Source organism: Macrotis lagotis, chromosome 2, assembly GCF_037893015.1.
Source record: "Macrotis lagotis isolate mMagLag1 chromosome 2, bilby.v1.9.chrom.fasta, whole genome shotgun sequence".
Taxonomy (NCBI): domain Eukaryota; kingdom Metazoa; phylum Chordata; class Mammalia; order Peramelemorphia; family Peramelidae; genus Macrotis; species Macrotis lagotis.
The window spans coordinates 241,606,622-241,620,542 of NC_133659.1; the positions used below are offsets into that span (position 1 = coordinate 241,606,622).

The 13,921-nt window shown below is 38.7% G+C and overlaps 1 pseudogene; it reads left to right on the plus strand.

Moving 5' to 3' along the window:
• Positions 1–6,017: 6,017 nt before the first annotated feature.
• Positions 6,018–13,921, plus strand: part of LOC141512141 (polyunsaturated fatty acid lipoxygenase ALOX12-like) — a 29,569-nt pseudogene continuing 21,665 nt past the window's right edge.

The following is a 13,921-nucleotide window of genomic DNA, read 5'->3' on the forward strand; positions in this document are numbered from 1 at the left end:
AGCCCAGGCATTTTCTCTGACTGATCTGAGGTGTGGAATGTTCTCCATCCCATCTCCTAGATTTCTTTAAGTCTCAACTAAAATGCTAACTTCTACAGGAAAGCCCTTCCCAACCACTCTTTTTTTTTTAATAAAAAAAAATAATTATTTATTTAAGGCAATGGGGTTAAGTGACTTGCTCAATGTCACACAGCTAGGCAATTATTAAGTGTCTGAGATCTGATCTGAACTCAGGTCTTCCTGACTCCAGGGCTGGTGCTCTATCCACTGAGTCACCTAGCTGCCCCCCCCCCCATTCTTAATCTCAGTGTTTTGATTCTGTTTTAATTATCCTGTATTAGTTTACATGTACATATTTGTTGACTGCTTCCTTCTGTATTAGAATATGAGCCTCTGGACTTTTTTATTTAGCATAGTGTATGATACTTAATGTTTACTGACAAATTGTAGGTTTGGAATAAGATCTGGGCTCAACTCTGACAATACTTTTGTGACCTTGGACAAATCCTCTTTCAGACTGTTTTTTTCTAGGGAGGGACTGACTGGACCAGTTCTCGATGGGGCAGGAGAGGAGAGCTGAACCAGAAAAAAAACTCAAGGTTGCTTCCAGCTCTAAATCTAAGACCCCATTAGAACTACTAGGGGACTTCTTTGCTAATCTTTTGGGCTGATAAATTTGTTCTGTCAGGTTTCCTTGGGACAGCACAAAGAATGCTTCTCAAGCTCTGGAACACACTGGCTTCTCAAGTTCTGGGACTGAATTGTTTTAGGGAAGATTCAAATTTCCTGGATAAAGGTCATAGAGAAGAATACTTAGTAAAACCTGTCCTATGAATCTCTGCAGCCAAGCCCAGTGGAGAACAGCAAGTGAAACCTTGCCTTCCCAAGCATAGGACTTCCTTTAAATTCTTATTTCAGACTTCTAGTTCATTCCCTAAGTGATCTCATAGCCTTCTCTAAAGAATGTTCCATGTTGGAAGCAAGAAAAAGATAAACAGTCTTTGTTGCACTGAAACAAACACTGGAATTGAGGTAGGAGTAAACAGTCCATTAGTAGTCATATGATTTTAGACTCTGTAGATCTCAATTGCCTCTTCTGTAAAATAGGGATACTATTACTTATGTGAGGAAAACACTTGGGAACACCTTAAAACTCTAGAAAAGAAAGTTGTATAATAAAACATAGAGGTTATTATGGAAGGGGACATGGAAATCATCTCAATCTGTACTTTATTACTTCCAAGATAAGTATATGTTTGAGGGGTAAATTCGTTCCTCACATTCTTATCTGACAATGATCCCCAGACAGGAGACCTAAGCTCTGGGTTGCATAGTAGTCAGTTACCTATACCTTTTCATTACTCTTACACACAGGCAGAATGTCTTGAGGTCAGTATACTTGGTTCAAATATTACCATGTATATGATATTAGGCAACATTGTTTTACTTCTGAAGCTTCAAGTTTCTCATTTATAAAATCTATAAAAATACTTGACTTTGTGAGCTATGATTACAGTTCTCTACTTCCTGTTTCTCCTTCCTTCCCCTTCACTTTCACCCTAGATGGAAGATTTTGAAGTTGGAGTCTCAGAAGACCTGGATCCCCTCCAGTTTGTGAAACTTTGTAAAATCTACCTTCCACTGAAAGATCCCTGGTTGCAACTACATAACTGGGTGTTGAGGAAGAACATGGAGGGGGAGAAGGAGATGGTGCAAGGAGATGGCATTATCTATCTGCCTGAGGCCACTAGTGAGAAAGGTGGAGTCTGGGATAAGGAGAGGGCAGAGGACTTAGGTCTAGAAGGGAGTTTGGGGATTATCCAAATTAATGCCTTCATTTAAAAATAAAGAAACCAAGGTTCATTAAAGAATGTAATTTGCCCAAAGATGGGGTGTTCTTGGGGTTAAAGTGAAAGAATAAGAGGAAGTGGTTGAAAAAAGGATAAGAAGGAAGGCAGAGGATAGAAGTAAGGGAAAGCATAAGGAAGGTACATACAGCAAGGGGTCAGGAGGTCAGAAGAAGAGGGAGCAGGAAGAAAAGTCATATGACAGTTTAATGACATAAAACAATAGCTTAAAATATCTGGACCTCAGGACAGCTGTTTATTTATTTATTTTGAATTTTACAGTTTTTCCCCTAATCTCTTTTCCCTTCTCCCACCCCCCACAGAAGGCAGTCTGTTAGTCTTTACATTGTTTCTACAGTATACATTGATCTCAGTTGATTGTGATGAGAGAGAAATCATATCCTTAAGGGGAAAAAATAAAAGTATAAGAAATAGCAAAATTGGACAAGAGAGGATTGTGTCTTAGGTGCTCTCTCATAAAACTTATAAACTAAGGACTCTAACTAAATTTTTGAGAAACAGAACTCACAGAGGAACCCAGTGAGGCAGTTCTCCTACTCAAGGTAACCTGGAAAAGAGCAGAAAGGCTCTGCTCCCTGGGGGTTGGGGGGGGGGGTGGCCCGCCAGAGGGGTGGCCTGCCAGAGCTAAAGAACTTCAGCCTCCCAGAGGTAGCTCCAGGGTGCTGGGAGCTGCACAGCAGTGGGGAAGTTTCCTGACCTATGCCCCAGGGAGCACCAGGTACAAACTGGGGGAACAGCAAGGGACCTCTGCCAGAGAAAGCAAGTGAAGCCCAGCCCTTGGGGCACATAGCGAGCAGCATGGCTGCAGTAGCCCAGATCCAGGGAATAGAAGCAGGAGGAGCCGGTAGGCAGGAGCCCCCTTGAGCCGCCCTTGAGCCCATGGAACCTAGGGAGGGGAGTGAAGAGAGACTGCAGAGCTCTGTCCTCTGCCCCTGTAACAGGACTCTGGGGTTCTGACCACATTCAGATCCTGATTGCAGTCTAAGCCCCCTGTAGAACAGCAGGGTCCCCCCCCACCTCAGCCCTATGGCAGAGGGGGGCGCATATGGTCATTCACAGACCAGGAGGGAGGACAGAGCCTCACACACTGAGACCCTTGTGGGAGTGTTCCAAAAGCTCAGGAAGCACCCCCAAAACAGGCTAAGGCTGGGAAATGAGCAAGCAGAGAAACAAGAGGAACACCATTGAGAAATACATTATCTATGATCCCAAGAAGGATCAAAATACTCAGTCTGAAAATGAGGAAGCACAAGGTCCTGCATCTAAAGACTCCAAGAAAAACAGAAATTGGGCTCAGGCTGTGGCAAAACTCAAAAAAGACTTTGAAAATCAAATGAGGGAGTTAAAAGAAAAACTGGGAAAAGAAATGAGACAAATGCAGGAAAAACATAAAAATGAAGTCAGCAGCTTAGTCAAGGAAATCTAAAAAAATGCTGACGAAAATAGCATGCTAAAAACCAGCTTAGGTCAAATGGATAAAACAGTTCAAAAAGTTATGGAGGAGAAGAATGCTTTAAAAAGCAAAATTGGCCAGATGGAAAAAGAGATAAGAGGAAAACAAATCCTTCAGACAAAGAATAGAACTCAGGGAGGTTGATGGATTTACTAGAAATCAGGACTCAATACTTCAAAACCAAAAGAATGAAAAATTAGAAGAAAATGTGAAACATCTCATTGAAAAAACAACTGATATGGAAAACAGATTTAGGAAAGATAATTTAAAAATTATTGGAATACCTGAAAGTCATGATGAGGAAAAGAGCCTTGACATCATTTTTTTTTAGGTTTTTGCAAGGCAAATGGGGTTAAGTGGCTTGCCCAAGGCCACACAGCTAGGTAATTATTAAGTGTCTGAGACCAAATTTGAACCCAGGTACTCCTGACTCCAGGGCTGGTGCTTTATCCACTATGCCACCTAGCCACCCCTTGACATCATTTTCAAAGAATTATTACAGGAAAATTACCCTGATATCCTAGAAGCAGAGGGCAAAATAGAAATTGAGAGAATCTATGGATCTCCCCCAGAAAAAGATCCCCAAAAAACAACCCCCAGCAATATTATAGCCAAGTTTCAGAACTCCCAAATCAAAGAGAAAATATTATAAGCAGCCAGAAAGACACAATTCAAATACCATGAAGCTGCAATCAGGATCTCACAGGACTTAGCAGCAACTACATTAAAGGCTTGTAGGATTTGGAATAAAATATACCAGAAGGCAAAAGAGCTTAGAATGCAACCGAGAATCAACTACCCAGCAAAACTGAACGTCCTCTTCCAGGGAAAAAGATGGACTTTCAATGAACCAGGGGAATTTCAAATGTTCCTGTTGGAATGGCCAGAGCTGAACAAAAGGTTTGATCTTCAAATATAGGACTCAGGTGAAGCATAGAGATTGGAGGAGAAGGGGAAAATATGAGGGACTTAATGATGATGAACTACATGTATTCCTGTATTGAAAAATGACACTGATAATACTCATATGAACCTTCTCAATTAACAGAGCAGGTAGAAGGAGATTTTATAGATGAAGCACAGGAGAAAGCTGAATTTGAAGATAAAATATGATGTAAAATGGAGTCAATAGAAAAAAGGGAAATGTAATGGGAGAAAGAAAAAGGAGAGGGGGAATAGGTCAAGATATTTCATGTAATAAGATTTTTCTTTATTACAATGAGCTATTGCAATGATATGGAAGGGGGGGAAGGCAAGGGGGAATGAGGGAATCTTTGTTCTCATCACAGGTGGCTAGGAGAGGAAACAGCATATATACTCAATAGGGTATAGGCATCTGGAGTAAGAAGGAGAGAGGAGGGGATGGGGGAAGGGGTGGGAATGTGAATGAAGGAGGAGAGGATGGACCATGGGGGCAGAGTGGTCAGATATAACACATTTTCTTTTTTACTTCTTGCAAGGGGCTGGGATTGAATGGCCTGTCCAGGACCATAGGGCCAGGTGGATGCTGGGCTAAGGGGTGGTATGGGGGCTGGGGGCCTCTTGTCCCCAGGGCCCCAGGGCCAGGGATCTGTCTACTGTGCCACTCATCTACCCTACAGCAGAGTCAGAGTGAAAGGGAGAGAAAATATAGTACATGGTAGTGGAGAAATACGAAAGGAGGGAGTTGCGATCAGCAATGGCAACTGTGGAAAAATATGGAAGTAACTTTTATGATGGACTTATCATAATGAATGTGATCCACCCACAACAGAGTTGGTGGTGTTGGAACACAGACTGAAGCACATTTTTTATTATTATTTGGAGGGGGGGTACAGGGCAAATGGGGCTGGGTGGCCTGCCTGGGGCTGCATAGCAGGGTGATCATTGGGTGTCTGAGGCCAGATTTGGACCTGGGTGCTCCTGGCTCAAGAGCCAGTGCTCTGTCCACCACCCAGCTGCCCCTACTATTATTACTATTTTATTTCATTTTAGGTCTTTTTTTTTCTTTTTTTGGTTTTTGCAGGACAGTGGGGTTGGGGTGGCTTGCATGTAACACAGCTGGGTGATTGTTGGGTGTACAAGGCTGGATATGGACTTGGGTGCTTCTGGCTCCAGGGCTCATGCTCCATCCACTGTGCCACCTGGCCATACCTACAACTATTACTATTATTTTTTTAATTTTAATTAAAATTTTTTTCTCTCCCCTTTACTTTATCGCTCAAGCAAGTCTATATTTTTTGGGGGGAGGGGGTATTTTGTTTACTCTTAAGCAAGAATATTTTATTAATGTATAAAAAATTATTTGTACAAAATGAGAAAAAATAAATATTAAATAAAAAAAGCTAAATAAATTTTAAAAAAAGAAATAGCAAAATTACATAATAAGATAACTTTTTTTTAAATTAAAGGTCTTTGATCTTTGTTCAAACTCCACAATTCTTTCTCTGGATACAGATGGTATTCTCCATCTCAGATATCCCAAAATTGTACCTGATTGTTGCAATGATGGAATGAGCAAATTCATTAAGGTTGACCATCCCCGCCATGTTGCTGTTAGGGTGTACAGTGTTCTGGTTCTGCTCATCTCTCTCAGCCTCAGTTCATGCAAATCCTTCCAGGCTTCCCTGTATTCCCATCCTTCTGGTTTCTAATAGAACAATGGTCATTAACCCATGATTTTTAACCCTTCAATGACCTTTTAACTTCTGATTTCATGGACCTCCAACTGGTCCACCTGGAAGAAAGGTGCCCTTGTCAATGGCTGCAACATCAAAGAAAGATCTGCTGCTGGATGTGAGATTCCAGGAAGAGAAGAAAAATGACTTGGAGGGGAAACTGGTTGTAATGTAGGAATGAGAGCAGAAGCATAACCTGGGATTTGGTGTGGGAGTCACAATGGAAGATTATTAGGGTTAGGAGAAGCACTCAGACATCTAATTCCCTTCTCTTCCAGACAGGGTATGCCAAAACTGGATGGATGAAGACTTTTTTGGCTACCAGTTCCTCAACAGTGTCGATCCTACATTTCTGAGAAGATCCACCTCACTTCCTACTAGACTCGTGTTACATCCCCAGGGATAGAAGATCTTTAGGTGAAACTGAAAAGAAAGCTTCAGATAGTCTTCTCTTGTTATCCTCTACTCCAGTTCTTTCTTCTTCTTTTTCATCTGCCTGATGATACAGTATTAAAAAGATTTCAGGGGATCAAATTAGGCCAGATTCTAAACATGTAGAATATATTACTTGAGGGTTATGGAAAGGAATAGAGTGAAATTACATTAGGATAACCTGCTTTTAAGAATGGAGGAACCTAACTGAATCCTGGAAAGGTAATGATTTATCACAAAGTACAACTGAGAAGGTTTGACCATAGTGACTCAATATCTATCCTTCATGCAGAAATTCATTTTGGGGGAAATCTGAGAATATATAAAACATAAAAAAGAGAAGCATAAGAGTAAAATGGATCTTCTATTCTATTTTTTGGAGTATAATAAGATAAACAAGACAGAAAAAGAGTAAACAGATGGAGACAGGAACAGATCAACAAATGAAGATGTTCCAATGGATTTTAGCACTACATCTCAAGACAAAAAGAAAAATAGAGAGATCAAATGTTTTAAGGAAAGTTACTGTGGTTGGTGGGAGGTTTTGGAATAAGGAAAGACTGAAAAGAAGAAAAATAATTTTTTGTAAAGAAGTGAGCAATGTAAGTGAGAAAAGAAGCAAGGAGGTGCTTGAAGGTTTGTTTGGGGAGAGAGAAGATTGTACCAAAGAGAGAAATCAAATAGTTTGGAAATTTAAATTAAATACGGGAGATTAGAAAGAGGAGCAAGACCATCCAAGCAAAAGGCTTGATGAAAAGGGCTCTGGAATCAGAAGTATTAGTTTCTAACTCCTCTTTTCCTTTAAAAGCATGTGATCCTGAATGTAAGGAAAATGGAGGTCTTTGGGTGGATAGAGCAGGAGTACCTGAGTACAAATTGGACCTCAGACACTTAATAATTACCTAGCTGTGTGGCCTTGGGCAAACCATTTAACCCCATTTGTTTTGCAAAATCCTAAAAAAAAAAACAAAAAAAAGGAATGTGAGGGGAGAATTTTTATTACAAAGACTGGAGTCTACCTATATTTTTGCCTATGGGAAGGTAATGAGTTAAGATAAAAGATTTAGCCTCAATCTAATCAAAAATTGATGAGGTTGCCCCACCTAGTTCTAAATTAACCTAGGGTCTTCCACCTTTGCCCTTGCCCATGCTCAAGGAGGTAGCTGTTCTTGCTCATTAGTGTAATGAGCAGGGCACAGGAAATGTATGAGGACCAATGTATCAATTACATTGTGACCCCAGCCAATGATTGGCATGAAGGTCAGGAACAAAGCCTTTCAAAGTGCATTAAAAAAATCTAACATTTCCGGGATTCCTTGCCCCTCTCCACTTGAGAGAGGTGTGCCTTTTTACTAAAATATCCTAATAAAAAAACATTTTAATCCCTCTGGACTCAGTATTCACTAGCCATTTATAACACTGAACAAATCATTTCATTTCTCTGGGCCTCAGGTTTCTCTACTATAAAATGAGGGATTGAACTAGATGACCTCTAAGTTGCCTTTAGTCTTCATTTTCTGTGGGTCTGAGTCGAGTTAAACATTTGGATTTCTCTTTTAGTCCTTTACATTGATCTTTTGATTGCCCTGGTATTAAAATTGTTGTTCCACATTAAGCTTTGAACTTTGACCTCAGACTAATATATTCCCCCAGGAGGGTTTCCTATTTGAAGCTTACTTTTCCCTGCTGGAATTCAGGCTAATGTGATACAAGGGGAGAGGTAACATCTGGCTACCCCCCGGTTATGTTAAAGATGGAGCCTGATGGGAAGCTGCTACCCATGGCCATTCAGGTGAGAGACTCCAGTCATTTTTCTACTCCTTTATTTCCCCTTCTTCCACCCCACTGCCTCCCCACCAACCCACTTCCATGGATGAAGATCTCTGACACTCTGCCCTGCCTCATTAACCCCCTCTTCTTTTCAAAGACCCAGGGATCTACTGTTTTACCTTTTAATAAAAAAAGATGAATAAGTCTTTAATGTCCCCTGGGCTTCTGAGGTCCCTTCTGGTTCTAGGTCTATGATTATTATTGATTCTTTTGTCCTCATGCTCCAGCCTCCCTGCTCTGACTCTCTAATCCCACCACTCTTCTTACCCTCAGATCACTCCATCACTTGGCTCCTGGGCACATCTGTTGAAGTCCAATTTGGTGGCTAAAGTGTTTGCTGTAGCTGCCATGAGGTGCCTCCCAGGAATGCATACCATTTTCAAGATACCCACCATGCTTTACAGTTTTCCTTCACATATCACCCCTGTGAATCTAAAGAAAGAAACTGCTTCTAAGAATTATAGAAATCAAATCCAATCAAAGGTGAATATTCAGTTAGGGTTTCTTTTCTTTTTTAAATTCAGTTTTTATTTCAGTTCCAAATTCTTTTCTCTCCTCCTCCCCGCTTTTCCACTCATTTTTAAACATTTTTATTTATTTAAGGCAATGAGGTTAAGTGACTTGCCCAAGGTCACACAGCTAGGTCATTTTTAAGTATCTGAGACTGGATTTGAACTCAGGTCCTCCTGACTTCAGGACTAGTACTCTTTCCACTGCTCCATCTAGTTGCCCCCCTTCTCCACTCACTAAAAAGAAAAAAAAAGAAACTCATTATGAATAGGTATAATCATGGAAAATAACTTTCTGCATCAGCCATGTTCAAAAAAAATTTTTTTAAGTAAAAAGAGAGAAGAAAATTTGCCTCAATCTATATTCTAAATCCATTATTTCATCTTTCTGGTAGATAAACGGGTTTGTAGGAACTGAAACTAGTAATTATGTTGATAAAGTCTTTCATAATTGATTAGAATATTTCTATTACTGTCTAATTTGTTCTCCTGATTTTAATCATTTCCCTTTGAATCAATTCATATGTCTTCCCAATTTTTCTGAAACTTTCATGATTTCTTTTGGTACTATATTATTCTACTGAATTCATAGTCTATCTTGTTCAGCCATCCCAATTCATGGGCATCTGCTCAACTTCCAATTCTTTAATTATCAAAAAAAGACTTGGTATTTCCTTTTTCAATGTATTACTCAGTCAAGAAGATGCACAATTTAATAGCATCTAGACATCATTCCAAAATGTTTTCCAGAATTAGTGGAATAGTGTATCTATTTTTATAACCTTTTTTTTATCTTAATCAATCTGATAGGTGTGAAGTGGCACCTCAGAGCAGTTTTAATTAGCATCTCTCTAATTATTAGTAATTTGCAGCATCTTTTCATATGACTATTGATAAATTTGATTTCTTCCAACTTTCTGAGATTCATATCCTCTGATCATTTATCAGTTTAGGAATAATTCTTATAAGTTTAACTCGGGTCTCAATATATGTCAGAAATGAGATGTTTATCAGAGAAACTTAATGCAAAGACCTCCCCTGATTTCATACTTTTCTTCTAATTTTATTTGTATTGGCTTTGTGCAAAAATTTTTAATTTTACATAATCAAAATTATGTTTTGTCTCTTGTGATCTTTCCCTTGTTTATTCACAAACTCTTCCATATCCATAGATTTGATTTCTTCTATGACTTACTAATGTGAATTGTTGGTCTCTTCCTACTTTCTACCAAACTATTTTTTGGTTTTTCAAACAGTTTTTGTCAAATAGTGAGTTCTTGAATCCTATAGCTTTGAGTTTATCAAACATTAGGTTCTCCTTTACTTTTGTATATGTAGTTCCATTGATCAACCTTTCTTTTTTTCTTTTTTTTTTTTACAAGGCAAATGGGGTTAAGTGGCTTGCCCAAGGCCACACAACTAGGTAATTATTAAGTGTCTGAGTCCAGATTTGAACCCAGGTACTCCTGACTCCAGGGCTGGTGCTTTATCCACTGTGCCACCTAGCCACCCCAGCCTCTTTATTTCTTAATCTAAATGGTTATGGTTATAAATTTGTAGAATTAAAAGTTAGTTTAAGATCTGGTACCAATTGATCAACTTCCTTTACATTATTTTTGCAGGGATGCTTTCAATATTTTTGATCTTTTGTTCTTCCAGATCGATTTTTTTTTCCCATGTGAAGCTATTAATGCTATTTTATTGGCTTGGGTCATTTGTGATAATAATAAAAAACACCCCCCCCCTAAAAAAAATAAACCATTTTCTGGCAAAGTCTGCTTATAAGACATAATCAAAAACTCCATGTATAAACAATTAATATGCCTGTTTACTACAACAAATTGAGCTCTTTGAATCAGTTTCTCCTTCATAATTCACTGCTGTCTATAAATGCTAAGAACTTATCTCAGTCAAATGTTTTTATTGGGGAGGTAGCATTGAATAGTGGAAAGAGCACTGGCCTGGAATCAGGAGTTCTAGCTCTACAACTAACTAGCTAGGAGACCTTATACAAGTCCTTTACCTTCACTGGGGCTCACTTTCCTCCTTTATAAAATGAGGAGGTTGGACTAAGAACTCTTAAGGTGCTTTTCAGCTCTAGCATTTTAAGAAGCCAGCATTCCCTTGGTCATTAAAACCAAAAGGTAGAAGGTGCCATCTAGTGGCATTATTTCTCCAATACTACAAAAGCCCCCAAGCCCCAAAATAGACAAAATCCTCAGTGGACAAGAGCATTTCTTGCTTCCTCACTCCCTACTTTTATTTCAAGGGGCATACTTCATGTCAGTGGACATAACATGTTCACCTCCAGAAAATATACTACTCTTTATTTTACAAAGGCTAATTATATCACATTTTTGCCAACACTTCCAACTTTAAGGAAAATAGTTTTAAAAAGCACATTAAAAAACATTAATACACTAGAATAAGGTGCTATGAAACAGTTCTGAATAGGCAGAAAATGTAGACTTTCCTTTTACAGAAAATCTTAATATTGAGTCTGTAATAGCATCATATATATATATATATATATATATACATATACATATACATATATTTATATATAAAGCCAGTTTTGAAAACATCTTTTATACTCAAAACATCTCTGATTCTGTTTTGTTCAAGAAAAGTTTTTACTGACAAATTGAATTCTTCACATTATTTCAATTCCCAACATGCTACTTGAAGGTAATCAATCAGCTGGGAGCGCAAATTTTCCTACTATACCCTTAATCCAATATGATGGCTGACAAGGCATTCAGGTCTCTCATATATAGATGTGCTTTCAGGATCTGATCAATTTTCATTCCTTGCTCTGATTCTGAGAATATCTTCAAGGACAGCTTCCCTCAGCTGTTTGATTTCTGCTAAGGATCTCTGTGGTAGAGTTGTCAAGCCAATATCCAACCAAGCCTGCCAATTCCACCACAGAGATCCTCAGCATATCAATTTTATTAATATTTTTCTAGCTTTAGAAAATAATTCTTTAGTAGACTGATTAGTACTGGATAAGTAATTTAATTTAGACAGTGGTATGAATTTTGTTATATTAGTTTGATCTAACCAAAGCAACTAATATTTCTCTAATTATTTAGATATCTCTTTGTGTGAAAAATGTTTTGCAATTGTGTCCATATAGTTCCTGGGTCTGTCTTGGCAAGATAGATCCCAAGTATGTATGTAGTTATTTTAAATGGAATTCTTCTTTCCATCTTTTCCAGCTAGATTTTGTTGGTAATATACAGAAATGTGTATTTCTGTGGGTTCATTTTATATCATACAGCTTTGCTTGATTCACTTACTTTTTTACTTTTTACTCTACTTGTAAAAAGTAATATGTATGTATATATGTTATATATAAATATATTGATAAATATCTACTTTGGGGGGGGAGTTTACAAGGCTATGGGGTTAAATGACTTGCCCAAGGTCACACAGCTAGGTGACTATTAAGTGCCTGAAGTCAAATTTGAACTCAGGTCCTTCTGATTCCAAGGCCCTTGCTCCATCCACTGCTCCAATAGCAGCCGGATATGTACTTTTTTTGCACAAGATAACTCCCCTGGACACTAATACATTGTTGGTGCTGCTGTGAACTCATCCAACCTTTCTGGAGAGCAATTTGGAATTATGCCCCAAAGGGCAACAAAAATGTTCATACCCTTTGATCCAGCAATACCACTACTGGGTCTATACCCTAAAGAGATGATGAAAAAGAGCAAAAAACATCACTTGTACAAAAATAATCATAGCAGCCCTGTTTGTGGTGGCAAGGAATTGGAAATTAAGTGAATGTCCTTCAATTGGGGAATGGCTTAGAAAACTGTGGCATATATATGTCATGGAACACTATTGTTCTATTAGAAACCAGGAGGGATGGGAATTCAGGGAAGCCTGGAAGGATTGGCATGAACTGATGTTGAGTGAGATGAACAGAACCAGAAAAACACTGTACACCCTAACAGCAACATGGGGGTGATGATCAACCTTGACAGACTTGCTCATTCCATCAGTGCAACAGCCCAGGACAGTTTTGGGCTGTCTGCAATGCTAAATACCATCTGTGACCAGAGAAAGAATTGTGGATTTTGAACAAAGACCAAAGACTATTACCTTCACTTTAGAAAAAAAAACTGTTATCTTATTATGTAATTTTGCTATCTCTTATACTTTATTTTTCTTCCTTAAGGATATGATTTCTCTCTCATCACATTCAACTTAGAACAATGTATATCATGGAAACAATGTAAAGACTTACAGACTGCCTTCTGTGTGTGTGTGTGGGGGGGTACCATTGAGAAATATTTTGCATATGAGCCCAGGAAGGATCAAAACACTCAGTCAATGAACCAGGGGAATTTCAAATGTTCCTATTGAAATGACCAGAGCTGAACAGAAAGTTTGCTCTTCTAATACAGTACTCAGGTGAAGCATGGAGATTGGAGGAGAGGGGGGAAATATGAGGGACTTAATGAGGATGAACTACATGTATTCCTGCACAGAAAAATGATACTGATAATAATCATATGAACCTTCTCATTTAATAGAGCAGGTAGAAGGAGCTTTTATAGATGAAGCACGAGAGAGAGCTGAATTTGAAGATATATTATATTGTAAAAATGGAGTCAATGGCTAAAAGGGAAATGAAATGGGAGTAAGAGAAAGGAGAGGTGGAATAGGTTAAAATATTTCATATATTCATATGATATTACTATATCATAAGATATTTCATATATTCATATATTTATTACAATGAACTATTGCAATGATATGGAAGGAGGAATGAGGGAACCTTCACTCTCATCAGAGTGGCTAGGAGAGGAAACAGCATATATATATGTGTGTATATATATATATATATATATATATATATATATATATATATATATATATATACACTCAATGGGGTATAGACATCTAGAGTAAGAAGGAAAGAAGGGAGAAAGGGGGAAGGGGGATGTGAGTGATGGAGGAGAGGGTGGACCATAGGAGGAGAATGGTCAGATAAAACACATTTTCTTTTTTACTTCTTGCAAGGGACTGGGATTGGATGGCCTCTCTAAGACCACAGGGTTGGGTGGATGCTGGGCCTAAGGGGTGGTATGTGGGCTCAGGGCCTCTTGGCCTCAGGGCCAGGGATCTGCTTGCTGCACCACTCAGCTACCCTACAGC